This window comes from Anas platyrhynchos, chromosome 4 (assembly GCF_047663525.1).
Source record: "Anas platyrhynchos isolate ZD024472 breed Pekin duck chromosome 4, IASCAAS_PekinDuck_T2T, whole genome shotgun sequence".
NCBI classification, from domain to species: Eukaryota; Metazoa; Chordata; class Aves; order Anseriformes; family Anatidae; genus Anas; species Anas platyrhynchos.
Window position 1 is genome coordinate 23076099 of NC_092590.1, and position 18838 is coordinate 23094936.

Here is an 18838-nt window from a genome sequence, read left to right on the forward strand (position 1 = left end):
AATTTCATCAATATTACCCACAATATAATTTCTTAATAAAAATAAGTAATGACAATAATTAGTAAGCTTTTATGGGTAACAGTGATTTTAATCATGAAACCTGATAACAGAAACTTGTAAGCTCTTTGGACTAAATATGTAGTTCATAACAACAATCACTACTAGAAGTGCAAGCATTTTCCCATAGATGGAGGAAGTTTAGTTTTTATCTTTGTTTTTATCAGTTTGGTTAAACTGCTGTCTGCCTCTTTAAATATGGGGGCATTTCTTCTTCCCCCACATATCAAAACAGTTGTTATAATACTTGGGCACTACTAACAGGACAGTGGTATTTGTTTTGGAAATTCAGGATTGTTTCTTGAGTGTTTAGTAGGTCCTCTTTATTTTTTTTTCTGCATTGAACTGAGGACATCAGCTTTATTTTTGATGAGCTGGACTTGCTTGGCATACCAGTACTTCAGGGCTTTCCAGTTTATCTGAGATCCCCTACAGCTCATTCAGTTAGTACAGCAAATGCCAAAGTAACTTCTGTCTGTCTTCTGTCAGTGTTCCAGTAACCTAACCAGAAGAATCACAGAATTGCAAATTAATGTTAGAAAGGATCTCTGCAGGCCATCTAGACCAATAACCTTCAATTCAACAGAGGATTAGCTAAAGCAGGTTGACCAGAACTTTGTCCAGTTGGATTTTAAACATATGCAAGGTTGGAGTTTCCACAGCCTCTCTGGACAGTCTCCTCCAGTACTCAATCACAGTAAAAAGCTTTCTTACATTTCAGTGGAATTTCATGTGTTTCAATTTGTGCCTATTATTTATTACTCCTTCACTAGATACCACTAAGAAGGCAAGGAGAAGGGAGACTGAGCAAGATGTCTTTCAGCTTCTGTGCTTTGACTAATCATATTATCTGAAACTATATATTTGGTAGACAGTTACAGTGCATTATTTTCTGCCAGCTTTCAAGATAGACTGTAAAGTTTGTGTTGTAATTTTTTTTCAGATTATTCATGGGGGGGGGGGGGGGGAAGACAGCCAAAACCAAAAAGCAAACAAAACTTACATCACCGCAGGAAACCTGTGGTGGACCTAGTGGATAGTACAATAATTGTGCTGCTATATTGATGTATTTAGTGCCTGAAATCTAAACTTCTCTGGTTTTGTGCAAGAGAGAGTTCTATGTACCCAATGACTAAGAGACAATTCAGATTTAGTATGTGTGAAAGTGGAAACGGTGCAATGACTTCTGAAAAGTGCTGACCTTTTTTTTTTTTTTTTGTCATTTGGACTAACAGTACAGTACTGTTTCTCACATTCACTGAAGTGATCATACAAAAATACACCCAAGTATTCAAATCTGTGTGGTGGTCTCGGGATCAGGAGTAGAGAACTGGAGTTGTTGCTGTGCCAGTGACTACCTGCTGTGAAACCTGGCATGCGTTTGCTTTCATTCTTGGAACTGCTGCTGTGTGAAAGCTGTGCTTCTGAGAATGGCAGGAATGTACTGCTCAGCCAGGAATGCTGATTTGCCCAGCACAGTGATACACTCCCTGGAATAGCTGCCTTTGGGTTTAAGGGATATGGGTTAAAACAGATAAGAATTTTTAGTAAGCCATCTAATATCAGTCACACAACTTGATGTCAGTCACTCACTTAAATGTATTTATCACATGAAAATGCAAAATCTCATTTTGTGTAGTCAATGTAAAATTAATGCCAAGTGAAGAGAAATGCATGTGTCAAAAGGTCTGTCATGATTGTTGACTTTTTGGATCTACATAGTTTAATTTGTCTTCTACAAAGTTGCTGAATATTTATCTATACATGCTGAATTCCCTCAACTCATCATCTTGGTTTAAGTATATTCTTGCCTTACGTAGAACATTCAGATAGCCTGATTCTATATAAGGTAAAATAGACACTAGCTCTGTTCAAGAGTCACCACTTGAGCCTAAACAAATATGGATTTTAGTGCCCTTAATATTTTTGTTGTGAAATGTGTATATCGGTTCTTTGAAATATGATTTGAATGGTATGTTGTCTCCATGTGGTGATTATTGAAAGCTTTCATGATTGCTTCACTTCTATATGCATGTTTCAGCACTGGAAACTTGCTGAGGCTTGTTTGTAATTGTCCTTCAGAGATGAGATTATCTCAGAAATAGCAGCAATGATTGACTAGAAAATACTTCATAATTAATAAAGTTCTTGTAATGCTGGCATGATTGGAGGGGACCACAATGATCCACCGTGACTAAGGAAATTATTAAATGCCTTCTATGTCAGTGTTCTGGTTTACCATGCTAACCCCTGTAAAAAGGAGTCTCGGCCATGATTTATGATGGTCACTCATTAGAGCTGCTTCTGAAAACCATGGTCTCGGTAATCTAATTACATGAGTGGAGATAAAATTCCATGGTCAGGGCAATGTCCAGCTGAGTAAAGGCTCTTCTAGTTTTTATAGTATCTGCTGATAAAATTTATGAATGGAAAATCATAGGTAGATGCCTTTGTGACAGATTGTACCGATGTGTCTGTATCAGTAATACTGGGAGTCATTTTACCTCAGGTCTGTGGAAGATGGACCTTCTCATGGGAGGGCCATAATGTTGCTTTATTTTATATTGGCAATACAGAGTTCCTGACAAGCAAGAATAAGTTTTAGCTATGAAGTACAAAGTTTTCCTACTTACGTTTTGTATGTTTATTTGTTTTCACTTCCAGATTAAGCTATTTTAACATAGATTCAAGACCGGATGGGTTAAAATAATCAGTGAAGGGGTATTTCATGTTGAAAGTTCTTTGAAGATCTTTTGCTAGGCTTTCCCAAATGCATCCTGTCCCTTAAAACACAGAAAGGTGCAGTACATATAAGGGAAATATTATTTATTGGTGATGCTTGGCAAAAATATTTGGTGTGCTAGACATCATGAATAACAGTAAAAGCTTTGTGGTGTCTCAATTTTCAGACTGTTTCTCACCCTTAAGAGCTGCTGTACAATTGGGGGGGGAGTTATATAATTATTAATTTTTCTGTAATATCTGATGGCTAAATTTGTCTTCTGACAAGATCCTTAAGGGGGGGCAGTGCATAAGAACAAGAAATTAAGACGTTTCTGAGGGAAAGTTTACATTCAGAGCAGAATTTTAATATTCACTTCTAAATCATTGAGTGTAGTAGCTCTCCCAAAAATAAGATGGTGACTCCTTGCACAGCTGGTTAGTGATGAAAAATGTAAATCCAAATTCACTCGCTGATATAGTGACAAATTTAATTGTTTTGTGATGTTTCAATCTGTCATCTTTGCCTTAGTAATACATTCAGATTGAGTTCTTTCAGATCAACTAATTTATTCATATAGTGCAAAGCACAGTGGCATCCTCTTTCACATCTAAGACTCAGATCCAACTGTTACACAGATTATGCTTGCAGTTGCTGTTGAGCTACAACTGTTGAGAGCAAATTTTTTTTTCTGCCTCTTAAGTCAATCATTCATATACTTAACCTCAGTAATACCTAGGCCAATGCCACTACTTTAAATTGTATTTCTCATTACATACCACTGGGGGGAAAAAAAAAGTAAATGCCTGCACTGGCTAAGGACAATGATTTTATACAGATAAGAGCTGGGGATCATATTTGTCTTGTAGGATATTTTCTTTGATCATGCACATGTTTGACTACACTCTAGTTTTGAATGCTGTTACTTCATAAGCCATAGCAGTTTAGAAAAGAAATGTACTGGTAAAAAGTATTGAAAGTGTTCCAGAACCTCACAATATTACCTTTACAAGTATTTCTTAACTCCCACCTATAGAACATTCATATTATGAATGTGGAATATCTAATGAATGCTTTTCAATGTACTAATAATCCAAAATTTGTTATGGAACTATAACTGTTTAAAGTATATATGTAAGGATATTTAAGAGAATTTGAGTATCTGTTTGGAAAAAGGCAAACATTTCCAAGTATGTTCTAGGATTGCATCAGCTTTCAGTTATGCCACAGCTTTTTATAGCTTGACTAGTGCTAATGATCTCATTCTCTTAACATGATGATAATAATAATGGAAACCCTTGATTAACTTGAATGGCAGTTCATAATTGATACAGCAGTTAAAATTAACAGCAGCGCAAGAATTTTGCCACCCTGTTCTTTGTCTTATCTTACATACCAAAAAATAGAACAGGACGATAATCTGGCTTTAAAAAAAAAGTCATTGAAGAGTGTGATAATAAGGCTGTATGCAAGTTTTCTAGAACAAATCTGCACTTTTCATCTTTCATTACAAAAAAATAAAAAGTGTGACAGATCAATACAGACAAGATGACCAAAAATACCACCATTACTCTGAGTGCTTTCCACAGAACACATCTATTGTGGGCAAGAAAAGCACTACTTCCCTCAGGTATAGCCAAACTCCCTTAAGAGGGAGAATACTTAAGAGGGATCTGAGCAGTACAGTTTTGGCTGCAACTACCATTAGTTAAGTTTGAGCTGACATAGATGAGGAAAAGCTAGCATGCTCTTACCAGTTCTTCAAGTTGACTGCTAGTCTCTCTGAACACATCCCCCTCTGTCTGCCTCCCTATCCCCACTCCTTCAATAAAATTAAAAAAGTAAAAATAAAGCAAGACTTTGTCAAACTGGTAAGACATCTGGCTATAACTCTGTATTTGCTGCAAGCTTTGAGATGCTTAGAATGTGAGTGTAGGAGTATAACTTTATAGACAGTTTACTAGGATTGAACCAAATTGTTGTTAAAACAGATGAGGCACTATGGGAAGATTTTATTATAGCTAAGCTTCTTTTTAAATAGTTTTTCTATACTTGAATTTATTTTTGACCGTCAATTCACTACAGGAACAACCCATTAAGGAGAGCAGAAATTGTCAGTCACTCTTCAACAGCTTCTAATAGCTGGGAGAGAGGATCTTGACTGCATCATCAGCTATTAAACTGTAGTCTGAGCATCCTTGCAGTGATACGCAAATCAGAGTGAAATTGTGGAAGTCAGATATGATGGTACCCTCTTAAACAAAGTGGAAGTGTTAAAGGTGAATGCAAAAAGAGGCACTGATATCTCTTGCTGACATGGTGCTGAGAGGAATTTTGGAAGATGCTATTCGTGAACATAACAGAATTCTGAAGCAAGTGTGAAACCTGAAGGTACTAAAACTAGTGCAGTGCTTTTACAGAAATTCAGGATAGGTCCTTCTAAGTTATTAAGTCAAACTCTGACTTCTCTTTGTACTGTTTTCTATACACTGATCTAGTTAGCTACCCAGTCAGGACTCCTACCTATCACTTAACCAAATGTTAGTGCTAATTCTGGCATCTCCTGTAGGTGGGAGCCCTAGCACTAGAAGAAGCTGAATTGTTTTTCTGTTCGCTTCCAAAGTATGCTCTTAGCAAGCCAGAGTCTTTCAAGAGACTATATATAAATTAAACTGATGAGTTTCATAAACGTACATATCACTTTGTCTATACACCTTCAATGAATTTTAAATCATTGACAAAGTGTGAAACTGTAACTTTTCATCTAAAAACCTGGGAGTCTGCTCATTCATTTGGAATGTACAGTATGTGATTATATAACTTGCTGGTGACATCACTGATAAGCAAAAACTACAATTCTGACTATGGCTTCTATTTTTAGTGTTCCAAGTATCAAAGGTGGGGCAACACATTTGGCTTAATGTTTATGGCATACTGTTATGAACATAAAACTCCAGTGTTTGTGAATATAGCACTTAGGCTGCCAGACCCAGAAATAAATTTTTGATTCTTAATTCTGATGGCAGGAGACATTCAAGAGAAAGTTAGGAAAACCCTGTCCTTAAAGTGTCCTTAAAGTAGATATTCGTTAGAGATTGAGCACTTGAGAGTGACAAGTCATCTTTTATCTTAGCTGATATGGGCATATGTTCCTCAGTCTGTGACTAATAATGAATAGATTCTTTTCTTAAACAGCTAGCGTTGTAAAAGAATATCAGTTTAGAGCAAACTATGGCAGGTGATTAGAAAATTAAAAATTCTGTAATGCCAGCACTTCAAAAGCTTGAAATTTTGTTTGCCAGTGTTCAGTTTCCTCAAAAATTCCATGTTTATCACTGAGTATCATGCTACTGTCACTTAAGCTTCTAAATATGTTCCATTTGTTCAAAGACTGCTGTAACAGCTTCAGAGCCCCTTATGTGGAGGGCACACAACATCAGTCAAATTATATTCTCTTGCTGCAGAAAATCACATCTCATTAAGTGTATGGCACCTTTGATAATTTCCAGGTGTGATATTATTCATCTTTACTGTGTTATGATGGTCAGTGGCTGTAGCACAGCAAGACCAAAAGCCAACGAAAACCTTCATAGTCTTGTAGATTGAAATGTCGGTACTATTTTTTTTAAGTTGCTTTCATTGGTTTCAGCTCTCTTGAATTAGTGGAACTGAGAAGAGAGTATTAGTAAGTGCACCAGCAGGATAACATAGCTTTTGTCCTCCTACAGTTGAAAAATCTTTGCCTGAAATTTGATGTGGCCAAACTACACAGTAAAACTAAAATACTCCCAAGTATCTAAGAGTAAACAGCCACTGCATGTATGTAATTTATGGTAATCTTTGCTCAAAGATCTTTTTTCCTTCTACCTTTTAAGCCTTCCTCGAGGAAAATCAAGTGGTTAATACCAATACTTACTACTTTAAAGGACTGAGTTGTTTTAAGCAGTGGCAGGCCATGCTGACCAAAAGAAACAAGACCAATTGAACCTTTATGGGAACTATTTCTGGCAAATGAAGGATGTATGTGAAGAACTTACCTGTATGGTCTGATCAATTGAGGTTTTTGTTCTGGAATAAGGTGAAAGAAATAGTGCATGACTAATTCAAGTAAGATATTCAAGAACTCTAAATCCTATTAACTGGGATAAGAACCTGGTAAATGGGAACTTGACTACTTGGGGGTATGAGGCACTGATAATGCTAATGAGTTTTTGCTTGTTTCAGAAAGTGTGTGGTATGCCTACTCTTGACAACAATTTTTTTTTATACCTGGTGGAGTCCTTAAGCCAATAAATATCTCTGAATGTTTCCCAGCTATTACTGGAAGTGTTAGAAGGGCAACTAGGAAGCTAGCTGCAGCTGTCATGTTTCTGCCAGTTTCCAACACAGCAATGCTTTTAAGCGTGTACATTACTACCATGTAAATCTTCAGGTTCTTAACACAGACACTAAAAGGCTGGCTTTTTCACTGGGGTCCTGCTGCTAGAGCTTAGCGTATTATTGGAGGAACATGAAGGAGTAGAGATGGAATGGCTCTATTCATGCTCCACATATCTCATGAAGGGTCCGATGGTAGCTGTTTCTGTTCAGGAAATAAGGGGCAAAGAGCTCATATTAGGAAGTATAGTGAGTTCCTTCACCTTCTTATGAGTGTCTCTGAGAGCACAGGCTTTAGCTTTTTCAAACAGAAATTATCTGCTACTTAATCTGGTTGCTTGGTTCATGATCTTTTCCTGCCATTCACCTGTTTTATACGATAGGATATGGACAATCTGTAGACAACAAACCATTTTGATGTGGCTTTATCCTTAACAATTTACATGTTTCAGGGTAGAAGTGAAAAAGGCCTGATAACAGTAGTGCAATTGTGTAGATAATCCTCTGGCAAAATGCTTGCAATTGCCTCAAAGATAGTCAACTCCCTTGTAAACTTATGTTTTCAATTACAGCACAAGAAGAGATAAGTGTAAATTCTCAGCAGTCTGAAAAGAATCTCACATCAGCTTGGAACACTAGGCCAAGTCTTACTTGGAGCCTGGAAACAAGCATCCCTTGAAAGGAGTAACTATCAAGAATTAATCACTGAGTAACTGCTCTGTTCACAAATGTATCAGTAATTTGATGGTAGTTGCTAATTACCCTTAAAACACTTCTCATAGCTTTTCTAGCTGAGGAGGGGCCACACTTACAATACTCTTAGAGAACAAGTAATGATGGCATATGAAAACATAATGCATAAGGTCTTGACCTTTCTTTTACTGCCTACCTCAGATGTTATTGGTGTAACTTCTGCCACTATCACTTTCACCTACTTCATTCAGTGAAAGTATATAAAACGTAAGGCAAAATGAAAAGGAGGAAAAAAAGAGGAATCCTGAAAATCATGGGCTTGTATTGCCTCATTTTCATGATGAATAAAAGGATTGGCTGTTTAAAATGCAGCCATGGGATTACTCAATTACTCAAGACATTCCCAAGGTTTCTTAGCACTTTGAGAATTAATTTTCTTATTATTCAGGAGATTAAATGACTAGAACTTAAGTGCTTTAGTAAAAAATATTGGAAAGAAAAAAAAAAAACTGTTTATCAAGGTATGTTTAAATACCTGCAGTTTAAAATTTTTTATTTCAGTAGGAGGACTTAAATTAATGATTTGATAGCAGCGCACAACTTTCAAATGATTTTTTTCCTCAAATTTCTAACTTCTGAGTAAATTCTAAATATGAAATAGGGAAATTTTCAACTTAATATAGTGACCATCTATCTCCCATGGGCTCCTGAAAACCTCTCTCCTCAAAGGGGGAAAAAAGTCATCACCACACCATCATTGTTCAGGTTCTTCTTACGCTGAGAATGATGTTTTTCATACCATTTCCCTTTCAGTGCCTTTCAATAAAAAGAGAAAAATTTTGATTCACTGACAGTTTCTCTGAGTACTTTGGGGACATGTTGAGTCAGATAACAAACTTTGGAGTATACCTGAAATACTCGTTAAAAATAAACTCTGATAATAACTAGCTATGAGTGAACAATAGTAAACAGGTGGCTGGCATTTGTCTTTATTCAAAGTCCATTAATGATTCCACAGACAATAATTTTTTCATACTATTTGAATTTCCCCACGTTTAGAGGTGCAAAGAGAGGTCCTATGTTCTCCTTTAATATTCTTGAATTCAGTCAGACTCTTTATAGTTAAGGATTTGCATGTTGGAATGGGATTTGGGACTGCAGCGTGCAGATAACTGTATAAATCCAAACTGGTTGTGTGTTCCTAACTGTGGGGAAACTGAATTCCATTTCAGTGTGGACTAGTATACTGAAAATACTATAATTCTCTCTCCTATTATGTTGTCAGAACTCCAAGCCTTTGTTTCATTTAGAAGCTTCAACATTTTGTTTTTGACCTTGGCCAATGCAAAATAAATAAATAAAAACCAGTACTTGTACAAATGATAGATTTGCCTCATCTCTGTTGATTCCACATTACGTAAGTGTATTTCAGGGTGAAATTTCCTTTTCTCTTAATGTACAGCACACTTTACAATGGAATATATAAAATACTGTTTTTCTTTAAGCACTGAGTATCCCGGTAACAAATCAGTTATCAGACTTGATGCATCAAATCTGTTTTCTGTTTCTGTTTTTCAGCAATAGTAATAATGTGATATGATGGTTTTCATCATTTAAAGGAGAATTTCCTGAGGCTTTGGCAAGCAAATTCCTATTTTTTCATGTGCTGTAATTTTTAATACTACGCATTCTGTTCTTTGTTTTCCATGTATTTTGACAGAGCCTTTCAGTTCTTTACCTTCTGTATGTAGTTTGTGTGCAAACCAAGGTTTATTATATCTAAATAAATAAATAAAATGCATGTAATTTAAAAATGAAAGCTTTCTGGTTGAATTCAAAACAGAATTGGAATTTTGTGATTTAGATGTTCTTTTTTTAGCTCCTCATGTGTAGAGAAGATCATACTACCACGTCACACATCAAATACCTAAATAGCAGTGTTCACTGAAGATTTTTGGCATTACGGATATCTAATGTTACGCTATCTAGTGTCTTACAATTTACCTATTTTAAAAAGATATTGCTGTGTTGTGTTATTGAGTGTTGCCAAGTTTGATTGCTAGCCAAGGCCTGTTTGTCCTTTAGTCACTGACAGTGTCATGACTGCACTCCAGAGATGTGACAGATAATCAGCTGCCTCATGCAGTTGGTAAATAGGTAACCCTGACCTTTCCTACAAATAATTATTGTCAATTATACTCCCCACCTCCTACATCCTTTTCCCCACTGTGTGTGTGTGTGTGTTGAGGGGGGGGGCGAACCGGAATATAAAAATAACCAATTTCATTTCCTTGCTTTCTTCTGGTGACGTGAATAAATCTAGCAATACAGTGCAGGAATTTTCTGCATTATTCCAGCATGCTGGAATATCTACAGTGGATTTTTCTTATAGGTATTCTCCCATTTGCATGAATGCTAGGGTACTAAGCTCTAAAAGGAAAAGGTACTTGAAAATGATTTTAGATGAGTAAAGACGCAACTGAAGTGGTCTTGAATAGATATATTGAAATATTGAATTTCCATGTAGATTATCAGCACAACATTTAAAATGATCATCACACCAAACCAGGTATTTGAAAATAGTATACTGAATTTATTACACTTCTTAGATACTAACTGGGCAGCTCTGAACATCCCAAGAGTGTTATTAACAACCTTCTGAAGCTTAGCTTCAGATTGATCTTCAATGAAAATTTCTTTTCATGGCATGCATGAAAATCTTTGCAATCCAGTTCTCGAGGTCTTGAGGCTAAAAGTAGAAATCTGGCATTTATCATTCTACGTTCCTTTGGCCACATCCCTTACCATGTGTGAGGGTGAAACTGTAAGGACACAGCCTTACTAAGTGGCTAAGTAAATTAAAAATGGATTTTTGCCTCTAAAGTAACTTTTATACTGTTGAAGATTCTGAAGTTGTACTGTGCATTAGATGTAGCATGGTGCAGTATGGAAATATACAGTTCATAATGGCTTTCTGCCTTTATTATAGAAGCCATTTATTGAGTTGGGCAGCAGTCAAGTTATAAGCTTGATGTTTCATTTCTCAGAAATGGTGATAAATGAGTGAATTATCCACAGGGGGGTTAAATTTTCAGGGAGGAGGGGTTCAACTGGATATTCAAATAGTTGGTGTCATTTGCCAGTCAACAGCAGCAATTTGCTGTTGAAGAGACTAATTATGGCTCTGGTCCAGCAGAACTAATTCCCATTTTCTCCATGCAAGCGTTTTTCCAATGTTAAATATTCTTTCTAGTATGGGTATTTTCTTCCTTTGTCTTCCCTAAGCTTAATAAGTATAAATTCTCTCCTTTGGCTGCCTGCCTTTTGTAAGAAAAGGCCAGTTATATCAAATCTCTTAGCTAGAGATAGGACAAGGAAGTGATAAAAAGATAAATACTGTAAATCAGTTGAATTACCTTACTAAGCTTAATGCAATGGACGCTGCTTCTTGGCTACTGCAACCTGTCTTTCCTTGGGTTCACATAAACAATAACTCCTTCCTTGGTCAGAATATTGTGTTGGACACCACCTTTGACAGTGAGTGGTGAGTGTGCTAGTAGAGTGTGCATCTTGGATTTAGCTAAAGAATTGGGAAACAGAATGCCCCCTGGGGGGGGGGGGGGGGGGGGGGGGGGTAGGCATTGGGTATTGTAATTCTTTTACTCTCTTATTTTTAATAGAGTAGCCTCATTGGATCTTATCTCCTTAACAAGGGACACTTCTAATGAACTGTGCAAGTTCATCAGTGCAAACCTCAGATCATCAGTTGGTAGACAGTATCTGCTTTTAATATTTAATGTATGTGGTGCTGTCCTTTAAAATCCTCACCCTGCTTTGAAGTACTTTAGTTGCTATGGAAACAACATCAGTGATAGGAGCTTCTAAATCTTGAATACATTTGAGTTGTCTTTTCTTTCCTCTTGTGTGTGAATACAGTAGTTCTTTTCCTCCCACACTACGCTTCATCTGCAGCTTGTTTCAGAAAGTGGTGCTGAGCAAACTCATCACTGCTGCCTCAAAGTTAAATGCTAGGTTATTTTCATATCGGAGACTCTCAGTTTCTGCTGATCTGAGTTTGATTCTATTTGGAAAGATCAAACATCAGTGGTTTTGTGTCAGAGGAACAAATTAATATCCATTTAAAAGCAAAAAACTTCAGCAATTGTTTATTTTTACCACAGAATTGCTGAGATTGGAAGTGACCTTGTCCAAACTCACTGCTTAAGCCAGAACCACCAAGATCCAGTTGCCCAGGACCATGTCCAGGCAGCTTTTGAAGATCTCTAAGGAGGAAGACTCCACAACCCCTCTGGACAGCCTGTGCCACTGCTCAGTCACACTGACAGTATGAAAGTGTTTCCTGATGTCAAGATGGAACCCTGTGTTTCAGTTTGTCTTTTATCTCTTGTCCTGTCACTGGGTACTATCAGAAGTAGCCTGGCTCTGTTGTCTTTGCACCTTTCTGTCAGGTATCTGTATGCATCCATGAGATCCACTCTTGAGCCTTCTCTAGACTAAGCAGTCCCAGTTCTCTCAGCCTTTCCTCACAGAAGGGATGCTCCAATCCCTCCATCATCTTCGTGGCACTTTGCACACTTTCTAGTTTGTCCATGTCCCTCTTGCACTGGGGAGCCCACAGCTGGACCCAGCACTCCAGCTGTAGCCTCACCAGGGCTGAGCGGAAGGATCACCCGCCTCGACCTGCTGCCAGCACTCCTCTTACTGTTAACCCTCTTCACTACAAGGGCACGTTACTGGCTAACACTGGCAAAGAATAATGTGGCAATCAAGTCGTTCCTCAGAATATTTCAGGTGCCAAGTCTAATTCTAAGATTCTATGATAAATGACTTCCTCAAATGTAAGGTATTTGCAAAACCGGCAGCAGGCTATAAATAATCTTGTTATAATTTGATACCTACTGCTTTGTAGCACCGTTAAAGACCCAAAATTAAGATAGCATTGAACATTATTGAAGGAAAAACAGGAAATTAATGCTAAGTAAATTTTAAGAAGCCCAATCCTGGCTACAGCTAGAAGGCAATTGGAATCTGGAAGTCTTATCACAAGAAGTTGATTCACTTCCTAGGATGAAAGCCTTATTTGGCACATGATTTGCTCAAGTTCCTTATGTGTTATGGTACATTCTAAAGAAAATAATTAAGCTAGCAAGAAAATTACAAACGGTTAACCTCTTAGTGTATGTAGATGCTGCTATTGTTTGTTTAAGCACTTCTGGAATGCTTTGACATTGTTTCCCTTCATAGAACAAAAGAAGAAATGACCTCTTAATGAAAAGAATGCTGCAGATAAGCTGATTGGTACCTTATCAACTTGGCTATTGTACCTATGCCAGCCAGACATGTTAGTGTGACTTAGACATACCCTGCAATGGCATTTATACTTTGTCAGAGGTGTTTCAAGAATGATTTGTGACCTCATCTGGCACACAGAGGGGCTGCTAACTTCTCAGAATTGATAAAATGTAAGCCCACTTAAAAATTAGTTTATTTAAAACTTCCTGCCTTTAAGGAACTTCAGAAAATATGATTATTTACTAGCTTTATACCTATTTGCCATCGATGATAATCTGAGCTTTATAAGTCTTGCTGCTTTGAACAAATAACTGATCTGAAGCATCATATCTGAGGGTATTTCTTTCACATGCTTTTGAGCTTAGGTTTTGAATAACTATTTTTCCAGGATCACTATGTGGGAGAGCAAAATCCTACATGCAAGGTGTATGAATTTTAATCATTTAAGGACAAATTTTAAATGTTCTCAAGTTAGCACTGAGGAGTGTCAGAGGCAGATAGGGCTAGCCCAACAAGTTTTCTGTCTCTTAATAAACCAATCTAATCAGGCAAGTACTTTTTTTTTTTTTAAAGTTGAGAGCCACAAGCATGATTGTGTGACTAGGGAAGTGTTTTCTATTTTTAGTCAGCTGGTTATCATCTGGCTCTCAGCATCATGCAATGTTGAAAGTATGGGGCAGGGGGAAGGGGATTGAAAAGAGATCAGTTGGGGCTGATATTCTTAATTTCTTCCCTGATTTTTCTGCCAGATTTGACAAAATTAGGTTGGCTAGAAGCTTATAAAGAAACATTTATAGTTTGGGCAGTAGCACATGGGATAGAAAAATGTAAATACCTGAAAGAGGTTGAGGCTCCATGGTAAAAAAGGATATAGATGGGATAATAGATCTTTGTGTATGTATGTGAAATTTTAGCAACAATTCAACTACCCGTATGTATTTCAAGCTGCAAAGGGGATGACCATGACAACACAGCTGGACATTTTACCCAGCATATTTGTCTATTTTCTTCCTCTATGAATTGCAATATATAAGGAACTTACTGAGAAGTTAATAAAATCTCCACTTTAGAATTCTAATTACCTTACTCCTATAGAAAATTTTCCTTTTATTGTCTAGTTGTCTCACATCTGTGCTTTTATACACAAGTACACTGCCAAGTGTGGTTTTCTAATGAATTGGGAAGAAAATTAAAATTCCAAATTTCTTGTTCTAAGCTCTCAAAATTTTGGCCCTCTAAGTGAGAGGTGAGGCCAATATGCATTTTGCTGCTCAATTTGTATTATTGCTCAGAGTGACATTTGGCTTCCAGAGGGAACTCACTGAGGCATGTAGTAATCTGCAGCTCAGGATAGAGAACAAAATCAATTGTGGGTGGTGCTCAAAACTAGGTGGCCTGAAACATTCTTCAGAATTTAAATTGACTTAATATCAATTCCAGCTTAGGTCTATAAATTAACATAGCTATTTAATACAACTGTCTGTACATGATGCTATTAGGACTGGAAACCTTTCAAGTACAAATTGACCAGATAAACTATTGACTGTCTTGGCATACTCTAAAAGTCTGGTGCATTTCAGTGCTTAGTTCATATTTTTTGATTCTTTTTAGATTACAGTTGATGTCTTTGTGGTATTTTGAGAAATGAAAGGATAACCTTTAAGATGTTTACTCATCTGTATGGTACTTTGTTTCAAATGTTTGCTAGTTTCTGTTAAAACTGGACGTTTAAGTACCCGTTTTTGGGAAAGCCCGTTCTATATCTTTGTGAGCTCAAGCTTACCTTCTTCTCTGAAATGGTATCCTAAAGAACTGGAAGCAGAACGTTCATTTATATTATAGTTCCCATGAACTGACGTCTTCTCAAGATACCATAAAATTTGACATGTTTTGTTGGGATAAGTGACTTAAAGTGATCAGAAAGGTGTTGTTATAAATGATATGTTAATGAATCCAGTTGGTAACCAAGCAAATAGAGAAGGAAAATAATGAACATCTATTTCAATCTTTCATCTTTCATTTTAGCTGGTTTTTTAAGTAATCTATAACTATGTCTACAAACAGCTAAAAAGTAGATTATATTTTTTTTTGTCAGATTCTATATTTGAGAATAAACAGTGATACTTTAACTATTTCTTTCATATGAAATTATAGCAGAAAATAAAATATTGATAATGGGAGAGAAAATAGTGTGGAAATTGCTCCAGTATTTCAATAGCTTTAACACTGCAGTAAAACATGTAATAATACTGCAGGGATCTAGTCTTATTAGGTTAAAGCACTTTCATCTTTAATTACAAAAGGGCTTGAGGGTTTCCTTTAGAACTTTTAAATATTTGCTTTTAAGAAAATCAGAGTTACTTTTTTTCTTCTTTTCTATCCCATTCTATGCCTGTACTACTTGCTATGAGCACCATGGCTCAAATGACAACTGTGTAAAAGGGATATACTTGTGATAAACCTTCCCCTAAACACCATAAAAAATGTTTCTGAAATGCTTTTGTGATTGTTTCATTTGAATACATTCAATATCTTAAATTCTTAAATCAACTCATTACTCCGTACAGTCTACACATAATTCTCAGTCGGTATCTTTGCTAAATATATGATCAAATCCACAGTACAAAAATTGATCATAATTGTTATTTGTGAGAACCTGAAAACACAAAGCCAACAGCTTCATGTTCAGCTGGCAGGAGGAGTTACCATAGATATTTTCCCATTTGGATAGTCAAATGTATCTAGGAACAATTACAGCAATGCAGGAAATAAAGTGCTGGTTTTAATAAAGTAATTAGTTCTTAACTAGGATGTGCTTTTGATATTTCCTGTCCATGGATGACAAAATCCTCTATTTGTTACAGCTCATGCTTTCCAAACAATTGTAGAATGCACCAAAGTTGTTGAAGCTAAACTTACTTTGTTACTTTTTTTTTTTTTTAATGAAAAATATCTGAATAGAATTGATTGAAGGCCATAAGATGTTGCTTTAATGGAGGTATACAGTTATGTATTTTATGAAACCAGAGAGCCAGAAACTATTCTGTGAAGAAAAATAACAGGAAGGGCTAAATTACAATGGTGAATGATACATTGATGTGGTTTCTATAGATAAGGCTGAGAATAATGCTTGTTATTTTTATCTTAAAACCGAAGACTGTTGGTGACGTTTTGGTGAAGGACCTGTGAGTTCTTTCAGCTATGTTTTTTGATGTAAGCATCTGTCCTTCAGGAACTACAGGGAGATCAGGAAGCTCATTTAAATTGACATTTGAATAGGATTTGAGCCAAGTAATGTACCAACTATTTTCAGGTGTGTTCTAATGCACAGCAGACAAGTAGCTATCTTTAGCTACTTGAATACCTCACTGTAGGGTAAGTATGATTCTATACATTGCACTTGAATGATATGGGATTAGTCTAGAGCCACCACTTTGGCTGCATGATTCTGGACCATGGTTCCAGTTCCCATTTGTAATGCCATGATTTGTACCAGGTTGTACCAGGAAAAAAAAAAATTGACTGCTCATGCGAAGCATATATCAAAATCTGTTCCTAGGACTTCTGTGGAGCTTCTAAGTAATATCAAATAGGTTACGTCCTCACACTTTGTGTTTTAATGGCTTGCTGAATCAAAACCATAATCTGTTCTTGGATTAAGCCTTTTCCAACTTCTACTTGATTGCTTATGTCAGTGAAGACAAGGAAAGTTTGCATGTACATGCATATCATAAGTCCTATAGGTGTACCACAGACAAAAGCTCCATCACTCTTAACGTGAAGTATGGCTATGTTAGAAACATGGATCTAGAGCCCTGAAGATTGAATTATAACTTGCATTCTTGAGGCAGTTTCTTTAAAGTAACTTCAAGAACACTTAAGAAAGTAATGTGCTTCCACTGTGTGTTAAGAAAACTGTATGTAGATATACAGACATGGACAAGCATCTTCAAATCTTTTCAAGCTCTAACCTATTGTTTAAAAACTCACTACCTCTGCTTTTTCATGAGCTAAGACTTCAGCCTGCCTGTCAAGAATACTATGACTGCAACCACAGTATGTTAGTGCATTAAAGTGACGGAAACCTCACTTGTGTTTTCACTTTCTGAAGAACATTACTTACAGAGTCAGTGACTGTATCAGTGCATTAAGAAGAAAGGGACTGGGTATGCGGTCTGTTTCATGTTGTTTATTAACAACAAAAAAAAAAAAGTTAGTGAGCTAATCATGTTGAAATGGTATTTTTGTAATGCAGATTGGTTCTGTTTTAATACTTACTTTGTGTGTAAATAATTACTTCAGTAGTTTAATGTTTTCTAGCCAAAAGCTTCAGAATCGGGCTGCCAAACCAGCAGACTTCCTTTTCTGATCAGAAAGTACTGCTGGACAGTAATCATGGCACAGAAAGTATGTGCTTGAGTCATGGCAGCTGAAGGTCCTTTTGTCTCATGCCAGCACAGGGTTCTTAGCACCAACTGCAGTTTGAGACATGTCTAACTTTATTTTTAAGAAGGCTAAGAGAAAGAAATAAGAATAAATTAATATTGAAGCACTGATTTTGAATGTGTTGGAATGTTTCAGCCCTGTCATGTCAGAAATCTGAATAATTTACCTCCTTTTTCCCCAGTGAAACAAATGGTAGTCATAGTCCCCTGCAGACCATTCTCCTCTTGTAATACTGTCAGAGAAACCACTGCTCGTGCAAGGGCACCAGTGTAAGGATGCTGGGGACAGAAGTGTGTAAACCTGCCACAGCAGCCCTCAGTTCTCAGCACTGAGACACCAGTGGGTGTCTTGGGCCCTGGTAGCAGAGCTTTGGTGTGGACAGGTGGAGCAGCAGAGCTGGTAAACCTCATGTGGCCCTATAACCTATATATATAACCTATACGTACCACACCTCGCAAGGAAGGCTGTGGTTTATCGTGCAAAGAAAGCCCAGCCCTGCCAGCGATTAGGTAGGGGCTGAAAGCAACCTTCCTCCACTTAACACTCGCTTTTTGCGTGTGGGGTACAACATGCTTGCACACTGCTCCCCATTATTTCTCAAAACTTCAGGTGGAAGCGCGCTGCGTGCCTGCTGCCTCCTCCGGCGCCCGAGATGGGAGGCGAGGGCAGCCGATGCCCACCAGCAGCTCCCCACGGCTCAGCCCTTGTCCCCTCGCCCCGCTGGGGTCCCTCAGGGCGGCGGGGGCGTGGCGGGGCCGTTGCCATGGCAGTGTAAAGCCGGGGCCGCCTCGCCGCAGGGCCCAGCCATTTTGCGTGCGGGGAGCGGGGCGCCGCGCAATTAGCGCCGACCTCATCGAGGGAGGAGGAGGAGGAGGAGAGGAGAGGAGGGGAGGAAGGGGCGTCGCGGCTGCCATTTTGACAAGCCGGGGAGTGCCGCCGGCCGCTCGCAGGAGGCGGGATGCGGCGCGGCACCGCTGCGGACCTGCTGTCAGGCTGCCCAGCCGCGCTCCGCCCCGTAGAGGCACGGCTGCCCCGCAGCGCTCCCGCAGCCGCTCGCTAGGCGCTCCCGGGGGAGAAGCCGGAGCTCCGGGGGAAGAAGCAGCGGGCGCCTTTCCCCGCCGCACAGCCGGCAGGTGCGTGGTGCCGGCGAGCAGCCTCCCCGCGCTGTGCAGCCGCCCTCCGAGCCAGGCTTCCCGCGGGGACCCGGCTGCTGCAGGTATCTATCGCGGC

The 18838-nt window shown here is 38.1% G+C and overlaps 1 protein-coding gene across 4 annotated transcripts in view; it reads left to right on the plus strand.

Annotated features, from left to right (window-relative positions):
- The first annotated feature begins 18684 nt into the window (after nt 1–18684).
- The window catches only part of SORBS2 (sorbin and SH3 domain containing 2), a 154373-nt gene continuing 154219 nt past the window's right edge, over nt 18685–18838 (plus strand). For all 4 annotated transcript variants that reach the window (XM_072037190.1, XM_072037194.1, XM_072037192.1 and 1 more), the window contains exon 1: nt 18685–18824. The gene's annotated coding sequence lies outside the window, so the exon portion shown is untranslated. The remainder of the gene's footprint in view (nt 18825–18838) is intronic.